This window comes from Chiloscyllium plagiosum, unplaced genomic scaffold (genome assembly GCF_037043375.1).
Source record: "Chiloscyllium plagiosum isolate Xiang-an unplaced genomic scaffold, Cpla_swu_hap1 HiC_scaffold_2, whole genome shotgun sequence".
Classification (NCBI taxonomy): domain Eukaryota; kingdom Metazoa; phylum Chordata; class Chondrichthyes; order Orectolobiformes; family Hemiscylliidae; genus Chiloscyllium; species Chiloscyllium plagiosum.
In genome coordinates, this window is record NW_028270140.1 from 71,131,709 (window position 1) to 71,150,942 (window position 19,234).

A 19,234-nucleotide genomic window follows, 5' to 3' on the forward strand; every position below is an offset into this window, starting at 1 on the left:
CAATGTGTCCCAAATGTAAAATAGAGGTGGGCACTCTTGTACATTGCTTATGGACCTGTCATAAGATCCGTAGATATTGGATTAAAGTAGCAAGTGCTCTGACAGAAATCTTAGGAACGGAAATTAGAGTGGACCCTGTATCTCTCCTTTTGGGCTTTTCGAACTTACCCTCCCTGGATATGCACGGGAAGAGATTATTTTCTATTCTCTCTTTCTGTGCAAGGAAAAATATTTTGGTAAACTGGGTGGCTGAGGGCCCCCCTGGACTTTCGAATTGGCACAGATTAATCATGGAATGTATTCCCCTTGACTTCCTTATAAATATGGTGCACCAAAAGACTGCATTATTCCATAAAAATATGGCAGCTCTTCTTGAATTACATAAATACAGATATTTCGGCCATCCTAACAAGGGCTTTTATTTAATTGAGATGACGAACCTGGCCGGTCCGGGGCCCCTTGGGAGAGGAATCCCACATGAATACGGGTTTTGTTACAATTTGATGTTAATACATTCCGAGCATGTATCTCACTACCCAATTTCTGTGTTATCTGTCAGTTTTTTTTTCTCTTCTTTGAATAATGTAAGAGACTTAATTATACAGTTGTAGGTTAGATTATTGGTTGAGTTTTTTTTCTCTCGGTATCTTTTTTTTGTTTGATAAATTTTGGTTATTATTTATTTAAGATTTAATTGTATATCAATGTTTATACTTGGGTTTTTTTATTTGTAAACTTGTAAAAATGTTAAATTTTCAATAAAAATATCTATAAAAAAAAGATATTTGGACAAGTAGACGAATCGGAAAAGTTTAGACAGATATGAGCTAAACACAGGCAAATGGGACTAGTTCAACTTAGGAAACCTGGTCAGTGTGGACTAATTGAACCGAAAGGTCTATTTCCAAGTTGTATTACTCTATGACTCTATTTGAACATATTAATACAGCAGGAAGGACCCCATTGCACCTTTTCCCTCTCCCAATGCTACTTAACGGATCATCAATTACTTAGATATTTTCTAATCAGCCTGTTCAGTGATGTTATTACATGCCTCTGCATCAGATGGGACTTGAATCCAAGTGTCCGTGGTTGTGAGGTAGGGACACCACCACAAGAGAACCCAATCATCAACCACTTATTTACATGTCACCATCATCAACTATTTATAGGTTTGTTATCATTTGTTTTACCTTGGCTATCATTTAGACTGTGTAAGTGTCTGATGCTTTCCATTGTTTATTCAAAGTGACAAAATCCACATGGGATGATGTAATAGATGCTAAAGGAATTGCCCCTAACTTTAAAGCCTCTGCACAAACAAGTTACACCAACTTATGCGGTCACCCATGAGCAACTCCTTTGCAATACTAAATAAAAACCTAAATAAAAAACAAGGAACTGCAGATGCTGGAAATCAGAAAAAAAAACAGAAATTGCGAGAAGTTCAGAGTATGCAGGTCTGAGGATGGGTCACTGGACCCAAAATGTTAACTCTGATTTTTCTGCACAGATGCTGCCTGACCTGCTGAGCTTTTCCAACAATTTCTGTTTTTGTCTCTGCAATACTGTATGAGAATGAGCAGGGAGAATGCGATGCAGGACATAATACTGCAAGAGCAAAGAGAAGCAGAAAATGTGCTCTCAGCAGAAGGCTGTGTCTGTCCAGCGTGTTCACATAACAGTTCTCGTCAACATTTATGTTTGTTTTTGTGCTAATCAATGTTATTCCCTGTGCAAATGCTCTACAGATGATTATTCTAACTGAAGTAAAAATGAGGAACTATTTAACTGGTCAATCTGACTTTCTGATAATTAACTAGGAAAGTTTTAAGATTTAGTTTATTACATAAAATCATATCTCTTTATTCATTGCACCCCTGAATCTTTATTACAGTTATTGTTTATAATGTATCTCAATTTCTGGTGCACTCTTCACGACTGTTCTAGACCTTGACATGCTTTATTTTTCACCTAAATTTAAAGACGGTATTTACTTGAAGCAAAAGCACAAAATGTTAATATAGTTTCAATGATCAAAACTAGATTTGTTGCATTACATTGTGCTGCACAGCAAATTTCCCTCATGAGATGAACTATGCTGTTACAAAAGCTTATAGGATTAGATGCAATGGATTTGGACATTTAAAATGAAATAGAAGAAGCTGTTGGTGAAATGTTATTATCTTGCAAAAGCAGTTCTAACCCAATGTACACAATCAGTTACTTAATCTGAGTGGATGCCCCATTTAGTTTAATGAAATACTTTTATAGAAGAGTACAAAAGAAAAAAAAAACAACATAGGTGGGGCAATATTTGGAAGAAATTAACAGTAATACTGGTTGAGAGATCAAAAAGAAATGACGCAGGACAAAAAGTGAAGCCAAAAATACTATTTACTGTTTTGCAGATGTTTCTGTGTAAAATATTTTTATTAATTGGCACTTTTCAGAGGTATGCAGTTACATTGTTTGAGTTTGGAAAACAGACCTCCAGCAAAAGGCACTTTCATACCCTATTTTCATTCTTTCTCATTTTAAATTGCATTCCCTTTGTATATTAGCCCACTGAGGCATCATCACACATAAAATTTTGGTGTTCGGGAAGTTCTCATTAATTTCAGGACAAGTCGTAAGATGGAAGGAAGGCCACAATAAATGGAGAACATATGCCAATATCTCTCAAAGCTGTGTTCAGTTTCTGGGCTGAAAGGGTAGGCAGGCACCTAACACAAATTTTCATTATGCCATTTGATTCATCCTGCAACTGTGTTTAAGCAACTCAGTCTGGATACTCTTTCATCTGCCCATACACCCAGTCTTTGATCAGATTCCACCTTCCCCCCCAACCAGTGTGGTGACAATTTTTGGTGATCCTGCCAGATGAAAATTTTAACGTAAAGGGTCAGCTGGCAGCTCAAAATGAATCGGACTTGTTATGAAAGGGGTATATAATTCATTGGTTTTTATTTTTCACTGGGGGAGTAATTAGAATTGATATTTGTAGCTGGCTCAAATGAAGAAAATGGATGGAAAAATTATAGACTGATACCTGCTTTGTATCATTGTGACAGATTTTAGCAGTATGTTACACTGAGTCCTTTAATGCAAGAACAGTTTTAATCCTGGAATTGACCTAAAATCTTATTATTGTTGTCCATCATTTTACACAACCTCAAAACAACCTTAGTTCTGTTCATTTTTGTTGCTGAAACATGTAGGATGGTTTTGCAGTATTAACACATGAATCATTTTGTATGGTAAATAGAGCTGAAAATCCACAGTTTGCATTCCCAGTCATTATGTCATCAACAAGCTTATGGACATTTTAAAATAAACAAGTTTATTTATTATCACACACTTGGTCTATAAGTTTGAGTATTTGGAGGAAGATCCACTTTGTCATTGGTTTTGGAGAAGGAGTCAATAAGCCCTCCTAATACTGGTATGCTGGTGAAAGTGAGGACTGCAGATGCTGGAGATTAGATTCAAGAATGTAGTGCTGGAAAAGCACAGCAGGTCAGGCAGCATCCGAGGGTCGAGAGCGTAATGCTAGAAAAGCACAGCGGGTCAGGCAGCATCTGAGGGTCAAGAGTGTGGTGCTGGAAAAGCACAGCAGGTCAGGCAGCATCCAAAGATGAAGGGCTTTTGCCCAAAACATTGACTCTTCTGCTCCTCGGATGTTACCTGACCTGCCGTGCTTTTCCTGCACTACATTCTTGACTGGTATACTGGTGGCCCATTGTAATCTACAATGAGTCATCACATTAGGAAGAACTAAGCGAGAATCAGTAAAACATTTTTACAAAGTTTCTCTTGTTAAAATGGATCAATACATATGGTTGAACTATTAACTTCCATAGATCGAGAAAGCCTTCTCTTCTTTTATACTACATTCCCATTGTCACAAAGGCCAAAATTCCACTTGCCTTCCCTATTACCTGCTGAATTTGGATAGTAGCTTTTTGTGATTCATGCATGAGGACCCTAAAATGCTCCAGCTTACTCTGTTCTTTTCGAATTTAAATAATATTCAGCTCCTCTGTTCATCTTGCCAAAGTGCCTAGCTTCACATTTTTACACATTATATTCCATCTGCCACATTTTTACCCACTTGTTTAACCTATCTATATCCATTGACAGAATAGTTGTCTCATCCTCACTACTCTACCTTTCACTTATTGTCATGTAATCTATAAACTTGGCAATCGAACATTCACTCTTCTCAGCCAAGACTCTAATAGAAGTTACAAATAATGGTGGCCCCACAATTGCATCTGATCCCCGTAGTGCTCTGCAAGTTACAGGTTTCCATCCTGAACATGCCTCTCTTATGCCAAAACTATATCCTCTATTAATTAGCCAGCCCTCTATCGATCTTAATTTACTATCTCCAACACCATGAGCTTGATTCTTATTAAGTCACCTTCTGAGTAATCTTTTAGAACTGAAAGTAGAGCACATCTACCAGTTTCTCCTTTCTATCCTGCTTGGTTTCTTTTTTCTGCTTTTATCAAGCTGTGATTCCCTAGCTGTCTGGCAAGCAACTTCATTATTGAGTCCTTAACAATGCAGTGAAACAAGTTGACTAAGGCAAAGACGGCCTCTGACCAGTGGAGTGCCACAAGGATCGGTGCTGGGTCCTCTTTTTGTCATTTACATAAATGATTTGGATGTGTGCATAAGAGGTACAGTTAGTAAGTTTGCAGATGTCACCAAAATTGGAGATGTAGTGGACAGCGAAGACGGTTACCTCGGATTACAACAGGATCTGGACCAGATGGGCCAATGGGCTGAGAAGTCGCAGATGGAGTTTAATTCAGATAAATGCGAGGTGCTGTATTTTGGGAAAGCAAATCTTAGCAGGACTTATACACTTAATGGTAAGGTCCTAGGGAGTGTTGCTGACCAAAGAGACCTTGGAGTGCAGGTTCATAGCTCCTTGAAAGTGGAGTCGCAGGTAGATAGGATAGTGAAGAAGGCGTTTGGTATGCTTTCCTTTATTGGTCAGAGTATTGAGTACAGGAGTTGGGCAGTCATGTTGTGGCTGTACAGGACATTGGTTAGGCCATTGTTGGAATATTGCATGGTCTCCTTCCTATTGGAAAGATGTTGTGAAACTTGAAAGGATTCAGAAAAGATTTACAAGGATGTTGCCAGGGTTGGAGGAGTTGAGCTCTAGAGAGAGGCTGAACAGGTTGGGGCTGTTTTCCCTGGAGCGTCAGAGGCTGAGAGGTGACCATATAGAGGTTGACAAAATTAGGAGGGCATGGATAGGGTAAATAGGCAAAGTCTTTTCCCTGTGGTCGGGAAGTCCAGAACTAGAGTGCATATGTTTAGGGTGAGTGGAGAAAGATATAAAAGAGACCTAAGGGGCAACATTTTCATGCAGAGGGTGGTACATGTATGGAATGAGCTGCCAGAGGAAGTGGTGGAGGCTGGTACAATTGCAACATTTAAGAGGCATTTGGATCGGTATATGAATAGCAAGGGTTTGGAGGGATATGGGCCGGGTGCTGGCAGGTGGGGACTAGATTGGGTTGGGATATCTGGTCGGCATGGAAGGGTCTGTTTCCATGCTGTACATCTCTATGACTCTATGACTCTGTGACCACTGAACCTCCTGATGGACTCAAGCACTCAAGTTATCTCAGCTTTAATGATTATCATTAATTCAAGTTCCTTTGGTACATACCATACAGGATTCAAGACAGGGCTTATGTCACAGCCCAACAGCAAGGACCTGGGGCTCTGAAGGGGTGCCTGAACTAAGACCCGGTATGGATCCACTGTGATGGGAGCAATGTGGAGCTGTCATGCTGGTGCCAAGGATATTGCTGTTTTGCTCAGATCAGGTGTGGAGCAGGGTCAGACTTGGATAAGGGACAGGCCCACTGCCCCAATTCATGGGTTGATTTTCTGTGTTGGTGCAGGGATGAGCCATTGTGATTGGGCCAATGCTTTGGTAGGCAATGAGACAGTTGTGGTAGGGCCAAACTGCTGTATTCAGACCAGGGGTAGGCTGCCAAGCTCAGATGGGGCAAGACTGCCATGCTCATGTCAGGAGTGAGGCAACCGCCCTCAGGTCAGGGACAGGGCTGTTATGGTAAGATTGGGAGAGGAGGTGTTTTTTGGGGGGGATCAGGGGCTTGGGTTAGAAGCATATTCAATGCCTTTTATTTCTGTTCCTGTTCCTAGACTATATTTGGTTTCTATGACAAATTAAAAGGTGTATTTGACTCAGAGGAGTCACAATGCAATCTTGATAAATTAATTATTGAGATGAGTGGGTTATCCCAAGGACAGACATTGAGGGATGAGTGCATACTATCTGGCATTTGGGGGAATAGGCAGTGAGCACTTTGAAACATACAAGGTTTTATTAATACCTGATGGGATGGATGCTAAAAGGAGGTTTCCTCTTGCTGGGGAGTATTGAACTAGGAAGCGCAGTCTTAGGGTAAGGAAATTGTCATTTTGGACTGAAATAAGAAGTGCCTTCCCTAAGAGGATTGTGATTCCTTTGAATTCTTGCCTCAGAAAACTGTGTTCAGTCAGTCATTGAGTATAATCAAGACCAAGATAAAGGGACTTTTCGATTCCGAGGAAGGGTGCAGAGATTGGGAGTAAATATGGAGTTGAGATCAATGATTAGACACAATAATGAATGATAAATGACCTCTGAGGAGCCAGATGGCTTATACCCTTCTCTAATTTCATATGTTGTTTTGTTATGATCTTCAGTTTTTTTAGACTTCCTTCTAAGTTAAAAGATATTATTCTCCTGTCCATGAGCTAGACATTTGTGGATTCAAGCCCAAAGAATTAGAAATTTGAGTACATAATCATTCTGGTACTTCAGTGCTGCTGTGCTGAAAAAGTAATGATTTTGGTGAGCTCATAAACTGTTTTGTTATACCTTAACATTAGTATATCAGTGTATATTTAAGACTCATGCTCATGATGTCATCACTGTATCATAGCATGTGACCTGAGTGTATAAAGACCTCATGCTCCATCTTACCTTAGATCACTTGAAGCATAACTCTGTACTGGAAGCATGCTGCTCTGTTATAACCTGATAGTTTAGTGTTAGCCCAGACACTTAGGTGTGTGAAGAATGCAACGCTTATACATAACAGTTACTTCCAATAAATGCCTGTTAAGTTATTCCATACCATGATACCTGCACCTAATTTCTTATGTTATCATAAGCATTGTTGAATCAAGTTAAAAGCGAAGGCCATTTCTCACCTCTTGACAAACAATCCCACTAGATCATTTAAAGATGAGATGAGTTCTTCTTGGTGCCTTGTTTAATATTTGTATATTGATCAACATTACTACAAAAAGCTTATCTAGTCATGATTTCATTGATGCTTGTGGAACTTCTGACCACTTAAATTAGAACCAAACTTTTCAACATTACAAGAGTGACTACACTTGAAAAGGTGCAAATCAACTATAAAGCATATTGGGACATTCTGAAGTTGTGAAAGGCACTATTTACATGTATTTATTCATTAACATTTCCTTCTTTCATAAACTAATGTAAACCTTTAGGCTTTAATTAAAACACTTTCCATTTCTGTAAACTAAGTTTCACCATGAATCTAATCACATGAAAGGATTTTTGTTTACAAGTACAAATTATGCTTAAGATCTAACTTTGCTATTTCTTTGATTGCTTTGGACATTGTGCTATTGTATACCATAAACTTCTTATCTTGGATATTTAATTACAAATTCAATGTGATACTCTGTTTAAGTGTTTTCTTTACAACAAAGGATCGGGTCTTTTTAAGGGCACCAACTGACCTGCATTTTGGACATTGATGCACAAAAGAGATCATGGGCTCAGAAGCATTTGAAGTGGAATTCCAAAGAACCCCGAGTAGGTTGGCCGGTGTCAGTAAAAGCTGGAGTGGACAAGCATCCATCTCATACATCAGACAACGGTGCATTTTAGGGCTTTTAGCTTTGCTCTCCCAGCGCTCACTCACTTTGCACCTACTTGGGTGCTCATAGCATCTCTGCATTGCTCTGCTTTGGCTTTTTGTGTTTTGTTGCCTTATTTGAAACTTACACCCTTAAAACACAAGGCCAAGGTCACATGTATCAGCAGTGATCGGTCAAAGGAGTCAACATGTTGCAGTGTGGGACCATACAATCTCACACCTGCAACATGTGCCAGCAGCCTAGGTCACACATATTGCATGTGCTTTAACCAAAGTCTAAGAGGAATACTCCACTTTTCAAGACGGAGAGAAGTCTATGTTCAATCAGGGATCCCACCAAATCAGTCAAGGGCATCTTCTGATCATGGTGCAGGGAGTTGGACACAGTCTGTCGGCTGCTTTGGGTGTCCTGGGGCAGGCATTCCGTATCATTACAATCCAGGGAGTGTGGGCCATTGTCAGTCCTGCAGGTCCAGTGCGGCCAGTCTAGGGCATAACGGTCGTCCAATTGTGGAGCTGTGCAGATTTCAGTCAGGGGTTTTGACACCCATCATTGGGACTGTCCTCCTGAGTCAGTCAGGAGGTGGGCAGTGATCAGTCCAAGGGTCTACTCATTTAAAATCAAGGAGGGTGGTCAGAGGTCACTGCTGTGGTGGTCAGGTTGAAGAAGTCAATTATAGGGATAGGGCAACAAGCTGTGATGGAGAAAGGACAATAATTGTGAAGTGTGGCAACTTGAAATATAAGTTTGGGAGACAATAGTGCATTGGACAGCAGTGAAGGTTACTGCAGTATTGGGGCTCACTGACTATCTTGGCTTCGACAGGAGGGACAGTGCATCACATTGGATAGTATAACCAAGTTATAGGTCTTTTTACCTTAAGGGGTAAAATTAGGACATGAAGATTTAAATAAAAGAAAGGAACATGGGGTTCACATAGATTGACAGGTTGAGCCTGAAACTGGGTCTATGAAGTGAAACTTGTGTCATCTTAAATCATCATCAGAATTGCAAAAGTGCAATAGAAATGAAAAATGGTGGCAACCATAGATGGATTGGGCAGAGTAAGTTTAATTTGTTTTCTGTCTAAGCATGTGGAGTCTACTTGTGAGTGATAGGAGTCCCTTCAAGGGGCATTTATATTAATCAAGTACTTTTGCAGTATAGGTGGGGGAATTGGGTAGCTCAGTTGGCTTTTTGGCTGGTTTGTGATACAGAGTGTCACCAACAACATAGGTTCAATTCTCAGTCCAGCTGAGGTCACCATGAAGGTCCTGCTTTCTCAACGTCACCCCTTACCTGGTGAGCCTCAAGTTAAACCCACCATCAGACATCTTTCTCTAATGAGAGAGTGGGACTATGGCAATCTTAACTTGACGTATGAGGTAAAAATAACTATTCACAGAATTAACTGTATCAGATACAAATCTTAGTCAGAAGCCATCTTGACCATGTCATTGGTCATTAAAAAATGATCCTAATCATCTCTGTAAAGCAGAAGTAACTACACATGACCTTAAAAGTGCTGTCTGTGGTCCACAATTCATAAAGACACATGTGACAAGGTCAAATAGGCTGCACAAGTGCATGAAGCTGTTTTCCACTCACTTTGAACTGTAAGTATTTGACAGTGGTGACAAGGCTTCAGTAATCCTACCATACTTACAATATCCAATGCTGTTTGCATGATGTGACTTGTGCTGGCAGACGTTAGAATAAGGTCCACTATGTCAAAGGTCCCACTTCGATGGTTTTCCATGTTGGAATCTTGTGTGTCCACCTGTATCAAGAACTATGTTAAAGTGTCATTTGTGTGTGATGTGAATGCTGACTGCTCACATTGCTACGGATCTGCTTTTTTAAAGTTTGATGCTCCCCATATACCTTCATTAAAAAGGTGACTAATGGATCTGACAACAGCATGGATTATCATCACTGTGGCTACAAAATATCAAAGAGAAATTGAGGAGGAACAAATGTGCCAGCAAGCCCAGGACCAATGGTAAACTCCAGAGGCTGTTAAACAGCCTCTATATTGCAGCTGAAGGTCCCCTTAGGATGGGCAGTAAGTACTGCATGCCAAGAATCTATCATCCATCTTCAAGTTGCCATCCTACAGATGAGTTAGGTGTGGCATTGCCTCAGACTGAGAATGTCCCAGGACACCATCACAGAACTGTTTTATCATTTGGAACAGGACTTACAAGAAACGTGCCACCTATGTGCCCTCAGAAGCTTTTCTTTTTCTTTTTTCCCCTCCCATTTCATGTACTGCAAAGGGTTTTTCCTGGCTGGCAGTGTTTGGCCTGGAGCACATCTGAGCATTACCAATCCTGGAATGCCTCAGCAACAGCAGTATTACAATGAAAGGTGCCAGTGATCCGAAAGTGCAATTTTAAAGTGGTGAACTGTTCTATAAGTGAGTTGACGTACCATGATGATATGATGAGGCTGGTGTGTGTCCAATGCCAACCAACTTGAACAAAGGATACAGGTGGTTGCTGCCTGTGGAGCACACACTGAGATTTCAGGCAATGCTGGTCATGTCTGAGGCCAACAGGAGCAAGCAGTGAGTTACTGGGTATCCACTCTAATTCTATTAGTTTTAAAATAGGGATGGATAAGGATCCAAAAGTTGAAGTACTAAATTGAAGGAAGGTTAATTTTGATGGTAGTAAGCAAGAACTTTCAAAAACTGGTTGGGGGCAGATGGTCGCAAGTAAAGGGATGGCTGGAAAATGGGTAACCTTCAGAAATGAGATAGCGAGAGCCCAGAGACAGTTTTTTTCCTGTTAGGGTGAAAGGCAGGGTTGGTAGATGTAGGGAATGCTGGATGACTAGAGAAATTGAGGGTTTGGTAAAGAAAAAGAAGGAAGCATATGTCAGGTATGGACAGGATAGATTGAGTGAATCCTGAGAAGAGTATAAAGGCAGTAGAAGTATACTTAAGAGGGAAACCAGGAGGGCAAAAAGGGGACAAGAAATAGCTTTGGTTAATAGGGTTAAGGAGAATCCAAAGGGTTTTTACAAATACATTAAGAATAAATGGGTAACTAGTGAGAGAATAAGGCACCTCAGGATCAACTAGGTGGAAGTGAGTACTGCAGATACTGGAGCTCAGACTCAAGGTTATGTGGTGCTGGAAAAGCACAGCAGGTCAGGCAGCATCCAAGGAGCAGGAAAATTGACAGTTTGGGCAAAAGCCCTTCATCAGGCACCCCAAAGATCAGCAAGGCAACCTATGTGTGGATCCACAGGAGATGGAGAAGCTACTAAATGCGTATTTTGCATCAGTGTTTACTGTGGAGAAGGACATGGAAGATATAGAATGTGGGGAAATAAATGGTGACATCTTGAAAAATATCCATACTAGAGAGGAGGTGGTGCTGGATGTCTTGAAACACATAAAAGTGGATAGATCCCCAGGACCTGATCAGGTGTACCCTAGAACTCTCTGGGAAGCTAGAAAGTTGATTACTGGGACTTCTGCTGAGATATTTGTATAATCAATAGTCATATGTGAGGTACCAGAAGACTGGAGGTTGGCAAACGTGATGCCACTATTTAGGAAAGGTGATAAGGAAAAGCCAGGGAACTATAGACTGGTGAGCTCGACATCGGTGGTGGGCAAGTTGTTGGAGGGAATCCTGAGGAACAAATTTACTTGTATTTGTAAAGCCAAGGACTGATTAGGGATAGTCAGCATGGATTTGGTGGGAAATCATGCCTCACGAACATGATTGAGCTTTTTGAAGAAATAACAAAGAGGATTGATGAGGGCAGAGTGATCGGTGTGATCTATATGGACTTCAGTAATGCATTCAACAAGATTCCAAGACTGCTTAACAAGGTTAGGTCTCATCAAATACAGGGAGAACTAACTATATGGATACAGAACTGTTTTGAAGGTAGAAAACAGAGGGTGGTGGTAGAGGGTTGCTTTTCATACTGGAGGCCTATGACCAGTGGTATGCACAAGGATTGGTGCTGGGTCCACTACTTTTCGTCATTTATATAAATTATTTCAATATGAACATAGGAGGTATAGTCCGTAAGTTTGCTGATGACACCAAAATTGGATGTGTAGTGGACAATGAAGAAGGTTACCTCAGATTCCAACAGGATCTTGACCAGATGGGCAAATGGGCTGAAGAGTGGCAGATGGAGTTTAATTTGGATAAGTGCGAGGAGTTGCATTTTGGAAAAGCAAATCAGAGCAGGACTTATACACTTAATGGTAAGGTCCTAGGGAGTGTTGTTGAACAAAGAAACCTTGGAGTGCAGGTTCATAGCTCCTTGAAAGTAGAGTCGCACATAGATAGGATAGTGAAGAAGGCATTTTGATATGCTTTTCTTTATTGGTCAGAGTATTGAGTATAGCAGCAGGAAGTTCATGTTGCGGCTGTAGAGGATGTTAGTTAGGTCACTTTAGGAATATTGTGGAAGGATGTTGTGAAACTTGAAAGGGTTCAGAAAAGATTTACAAGAATGTTGCCAGGTTTGGAAGATTTGAGGAATAGGGAGAGACTGAATAGACTAGGGCTGTTTTCCCTGGAGTGTTGAAGGATGAGGGGTGACCTTATAGAGGTTTATAAAATCATGAGGGGCATGGATAGGGTAAATAGACCAGGTCTTTTCCCTGGGTTTGGGGGGCAGTCCAGAACGAGAGAACATAGGTTTAGGGTGAGGGAAAATATTTAAAAGGGACCTAACAGGCAATATTTTCACAGAGGTATATGAAATGGGCTTCCAGAGAAAGTGGTGGAGGCTGGTACAATTCCAGTATTTAAAAGGCATCTGGATGGGTATGGAGCTAGAAAGGGTTTGGAGGGATATGGGCCAAGTGCAGGCAAATAGGACTAGATTGTTGGGATATCTGGTCGGCATGGACGGGTTATACAGAAGGGCCCTGTTTCCGTGCTGTACATCTCTATGACTGTATGACCTTTTAGGAATTGCCGCCATGTAGTCTTCTTCTACTGTCTGGAAAAAAAGCAAACTGCATTTAAATGATGTAAAATTCAGTAGTGATGTCAAGTTAATGCATACAAATTGGTCTCTCGTCATTTGCTAGTGAGACTCTCACCTCCCTGGTAATACTAAAGTTGGAAACTGGGAAGCTTCGCCCCAATATTGAGAACCTAATTTTTTCAGTATATTCATATTTTCCCAACTGACTCATGTTGTTCAGAGAGCAAGAAAATTCTATGCATTGATTGGTCTTCAATTGTTGCATCTATCATGTTAAATTTAGGTAGAGTTTCAAAGTAGTTTACAGAAACAATATGACTTTACATTGTTATTAATTTATCAATACTATTTTTAAAATTCCAAAATTTTCAATAATGAGAAAATGGTTTCATAAAATCAGCCAGGCATTTTCTTCCTATTCACTATCCAGTAGATCCCATAGGGAAGAATATACGCTGTGCATGATAAAGGTGGAATATTGGGCTTGAGTGCAATGCCTTATATAGTTGCAGAGCCCACTATTACTAAATGAAGGGTAATAAGTCTGCCACAGTCTGTCAAACTATATCCTGCCATGACTCAGCACTTTCAAGACCAAGGAAGTTAAAACAGGAGCAAAATGATCAAAAACTTTTGTTAAAAAGCCTGCTGCATATTCTAGCTATATTAATACCCATTGCATATTGTATTTGACATGAACAATTATCGGAGAATGCACACTTGGTAGAGAGGTTTTCTATATTTCAGAGACCAGTGTTTTAAGGCAACTTGCTTTTTATTTATTACTTCTAATAACTGAAAAATAGCATGGGGAAAGCAACGCAATGGAAATTATGTAATTTGTTAGATGAGCTACATTGGAAATGCAGCACTTAAAAGGTTACTTAACAGTGTGCTAATATGCTTTTCCCATGCTTAACATTCTTGGTTTACTGACGTTGCTCATCTGATTGTTGTTTCATATTTTCTGTTCTAATCTTCTGTGATCCTGGTACTGCTCTCTCCTCTGAGGTTCTTTTTACTGATTAAATGAATCTGCTCAAAGCTCTGGTTCCCAGGCTCTTTGATCTAATCTGATCTGATTTGATCTGATCGGTTCAGCAGGACATCGGGGAATTAACAATAAGCAGCTTTAGCACAAGTGTTTAATAACTCAACACAATCTCCTTAGTGCAGAGCTGCTCATGTTCTCATACAGTCAACAGTTTGTGGTGTAACAGATTGGACATCCTTCTGAACCCAAGGAATTTTCTGTGCTGTGAAACTAATCACTTCAAGTTCCTTCATAAATCACACTGAGCGGATTTCATCATCTAACAAATGAAAGAAAAAAAAACTTTCATCCACTGAGATAAAAAGGTCTTGGAAAACTATAATCTAAATTCTATCATCTTATTTATGAATTCTCTCATCTACTTAACTTACTACAAGCATGAAATAAATTAAGCAGATTCAACCTTAATGAACCCTCCAGACCTACGCTGACCTTCTTTGGAAATACAATGAAAACAACATGGTTCAGATAAAGCAGCCAGGTTGGCTTCCACTCAACATGATGCAAAGGAAATAATGGTGAACGGAAATCTGCAGGACATAAAAAGCATGGTCTCTGAAATATAGGACATAGGGTTAATCAACATTTTTTTCTGTATGTCAACACTTGAGTTTTGGTTCAGCCAAAAGGATAGAAAGTGATGATTCACAGTTAGACTTGCGTTTCTTACAAAAGGTCTGCTGCTCTAATTTCTGTCGATCTTTTATTTGTTTATAATGTAAAAAGTAGTGATATGTTTTGAGCTGAGAGGCTCATATATATTATTGAGCCAAAATGTGATGCAGATTTTTATTTCTCTGAGGATCATTACAGTGTAGAATTCTCTTCCTCAGTAAGCATTAGAACCTGGGCCTTTAGATTTATTCAAGTTTGAGTTAGATTTTTCATAGTCAAGGGATCCAAGGGTTATGGGTGCAAATGGTAAAGTGGCACTAGAAGCACAGCAGATCTATTATGATCCTAATGCTGAAGCAGACTTGAAGGGTTAAATGCACATCTTCTTTTGTCATAGAATCCCTACAGGGTGGAAGTAGGCCATTTGGCCCCTCGAGTCCATACCACTTCTCCAAAAAACATCCTGCCCAGACCGATCCCACCTACCCCAACTTGTAACCCTGCATTTCCTAATGCTAATCCAACTAGCCTCCACATCCCTGGACAATTTAGCATGGCCAGTTCACCTAACCTGCACATCTTTGAACTTTGGGAAGAAACCAGAGCACCCGGAGGAAACCAATGTAGACACGGGGAGAATGTGCAACCTTCACACAGACAGTTGCCTGAGGCTGGAATCAAAACCAGGTCCCTGGCACTGTGAGGCAACAGTGCTAACCTCTTAGCCAATATTTCTTTGCCCTCCTTGCGAACCTTAGAATCGTAGAAAGATTACAGTGCAGAGGGTGGCCATTTCACCTGCTGAGTGGACGATCAAATTAGTTAGTCCCTTAGCCTTGCCTTTTTCCTCTAGCCCTCTACTTTTTTTTATTAGATATTTTTCAAATTCCATTTGAAAGCTATGATTAAATCTGCTTTCACCTCATATCTCAGGCTCTGCATTATGTATCCTAAATAAAAGTTTGCTGACAGCTTTGAGCAAATCCTTTTAAAGTGCTTTTTTTGCCCAAGGTAGATGGTACTAACCAAGAGTATTTCTGTGTGATATTTTGCATTTAAATTACATTAAATTGATGAAATTATTTTTAGCTTTAGATTTTTAATTTAGCCAGTCACTAATGGTACTTCTTTTATTGTTGGTATTTTCTGTAATTTTTTTTCAGTACAACTTAGAATTTATAATATTATGGTGAATGACAAGATTTGCAGAGCTATTTTATTTTTATGTGAGAATTTTTGGTGAGCAAGAAAAACGGTGATGATTTATCTTTCTCATTATTCTTCCAAATAGATACGTAATCAGTCCTGTGGCTCTGAAATACCTAATCCCTCTGAAACCAAAATCAGTTCCTTTCACTTAAGTCTGAATAACATTCATAGTACAGTAAAATGGATCTTTTATATGATTAGTCAATTCCCCAGGGTTTTACATGTGAGTAGTCTGGCATGTGGAATTCCGTGCTCCATATATATTGCCTATATTAAGCCAATTTATTTTTCATCAAGGTCTTGCAATTGTCTCTTCTGAGATTTTGCTTGTCCATTGAATACTATGGTGACTTAGAGCCGAGATAGGACCTTGTAAACTTGCTGATTATGTTGATCATTTTTGAATGCATTGTTCTTACTGATTGTGAACTTTTTGGGTTTGGGAAATAAAAACATCTCCAAAATGGTTGTCCACCTGGTATGAATGATTGCATCAAGATATTTTGAATAGCTCTACATTTTCTTTTGCATCTGTGCTGCCTTCTTTTTATCAATGTTTCTCACTCTTTTGATCTCTGTTCCCTTTATTTTTTTTCTGAGTTATATTATCATTATTAATGATTCTAGCAGAGAGTTTCATTCATTGTGAACACATATCAGGAATGCAAGACTACATCTGATTAAATGTAACAATATTCTGTTTTTCAGAATTAACTGTTATAATCTTTTTTTCTTCATGTTTCACTTTTTACTGTCTGTTATTGTCATCCTTTTTCATCTACTTTCTCAATGACTTTAGGATTTTCTTTATCATTCCACATGCTCTTTTCTTTCAATAGCATCTGACTGCTGCTTTTCTCTTGCAAAGATCTAAAACAATAACACCATGACCTCAAAAGAGGCATAACGGGAAGACATTAAGCAGTGAGTAAATGGATATGGGAGGTAGTGAGCACGAGATCTGTAGACAGTTCCATAATCCCAGGGAGGGATAGTGTTGTCTAAATGCCTTTGATTTGCTCAGCATCTGTTTCTTGCATTAAGTCAAAGAAGGTCAGGCCTAAGTTGGCCTGAATACTATACTGTGGGGAGATATGTAGGGATGCTATTGTCTATCAGTGACTGAGAGTGCATCTGGATTGAAGGTCTTAGTTTTTGTATGATTGAGGAGACATTGGAGCAACAGAAAGTGGAGTGGCAAAGTTATATTTGTCATTTGTTTTTTGAATCATGAATAAATTATTTTGAACAGCTCGTTATGTGACTAATTTTATTTTTGTTTCTTCGCATGAGCTGAATGAACATAGTATCACTTCAGCTACATTTTTTTGTGATTATGTGAATAAACGAGAAAAGGTTTCTGCGGAATCTGACTGATACAAGAAACGTAGAACAATATCAATAAAAATGTTAAAATTGCACCAGTTTGTCTACTGGGATATAAGGATCAAAACTTATCATAAAGATTTTCCAATCCCAATGCAGAGCTGAATTACATTTGGTTGGCTTTCAAAATGGTGAACCGAAATCTGGCATTTCTGTACGTACCCCCAATATTAAGGTTTGATGTGATATGGGATTCTGGAGGGATATGGAGTCCGGAAGGCAGTGGGGCAGAGAAATGAGGGCTGGGAGTTGGGGGTGGGGGTTAGGTTCACTTTCATAACATGAACTGGGCCAATGTCTGAGTCAGTAGAGGCAGACCTTTTTTTAACCTGGGTGCCTTAGCATTACCTAGTTCTGTCACTGCTTTGCTTAAGGTTGGTTGCCTGGCCATCCCCATTACCTCACAATGGAACTAATGCAATTGGACATGGACAGGTAAAAAGGCAGGATCAAAACAGCAGGAAATCCTCCAAACTCTGATTCCTATTTCAAATTTGAAAATCTGGCCTGAGAATTTTTAAACATAAATTTCCACTCACCTGAACTTCAGATTCAGACTGTTTACCTTGAGTAGGGAGTCTCAGGTTTTTTTTTTCCTCGCCATGTCTTCTTTGGGAAAGGTGGAGGTTGAATCTGACCAACAAGATCAATCGAAGTCTCTTAATATCAGCCCCTCCATTGAGTTAGAGCAGGAACTTTGCCAGAATTGCCAAGCAATTTCCGTTTCAAAATGTTTTATTATCTGGATTTATTCAAAAGCCATGAATTTTCATTGCTGACCTATTATTTTTTTAAAAGCAATTTGTTTTGTAAACACAGTCAATACAATGATTTAAAAAAAAACAAGTGCTAATAAGATAATATGCTGGAAATCTTAACATTGCCTTGGCAGCATCTTGGTGAAATGCTGAGTGAGCTGATCTGAATTGCTGTGGTCACGATGACATGAAAGTTGAGCTCAATTTGCACAGATAGAAGAAGAGAAACAATAGGTCACATTCCAGCTGCCTATTACTAGTTCAAACCCACTGGCAGATAGCAGTGAAGGACTGCATTGTACCTCCCACCATCAGACATATAACTTACAGTTACACATTGTTTACATGAAGAATGCCCCTCTTGGATAAAGTATCAGCTAAATATCTAACGAGCTATAACCCAGGGCCTTCAGAAGAGGAAGAGTGAAAAAATTCAAGGGAAAGAAAGAAATAAAAAATGTGATTAAGATATAATTGAAGTCTTCTTCTAAGTCTGATCAATACTATAAGGAATGTATAACTTCCCCAATACTCATGTCTTAAGCTGTGAACATAAAATGTGGGAGACCAGAAGGGAAATCAGAGTAATTCCTATCCTACTGACTGTGTACATTTCCTGAATCCCAGTTATCAAACAGTGCAACACATCAGATGGGGAATGTCATTTGATTTTGAGCGGAAATGAAACAATGGCCTAATCCTTCCTGTCTCCAGATCGTTGGAGATGGGACGAATGTCAGGAGATATGTGTCAGGACTGTGCAGAGGGCCTGACATGAAGACATGCAGAATTGTCTGAAAGCTAAGCTTCCAATAGGCTGATTCTCTGCTGTTCTGAGCCCTCTATGAATGTCTGAGGCCTTAGGCATAGACTTGGGTTAGAAATGCAGTACTTATCTCAATATTTTCTCAGGAAATATTAACAAATTGACTAACAGTGAGTTAAATCTACAATTATCTCTCCCAATCACCTTTTGGACTTCTAGCTACTCTCTGACCATTGCACTAATCCTCTACCACCTGATTACCGATTACCATCCTGACTTGACTTGATTACTACATCAACCTCCCCCCCCCCCCCCCCCCCCACCCAGTACTCATGCACCTATTCACCTACCATTCCTTCGCTCATCCATTTAGTTGTTCACTATTCCACACATTAATTAAGTGACTTCAATCTTTAAAATCTTAGCTGAATATGGTAAATCAGGAACAGGACAACTCTTTCTTCATTGTACTGCACTCACCCAGGAAATGTGGGCACAGACCATTTCCACTTCAGG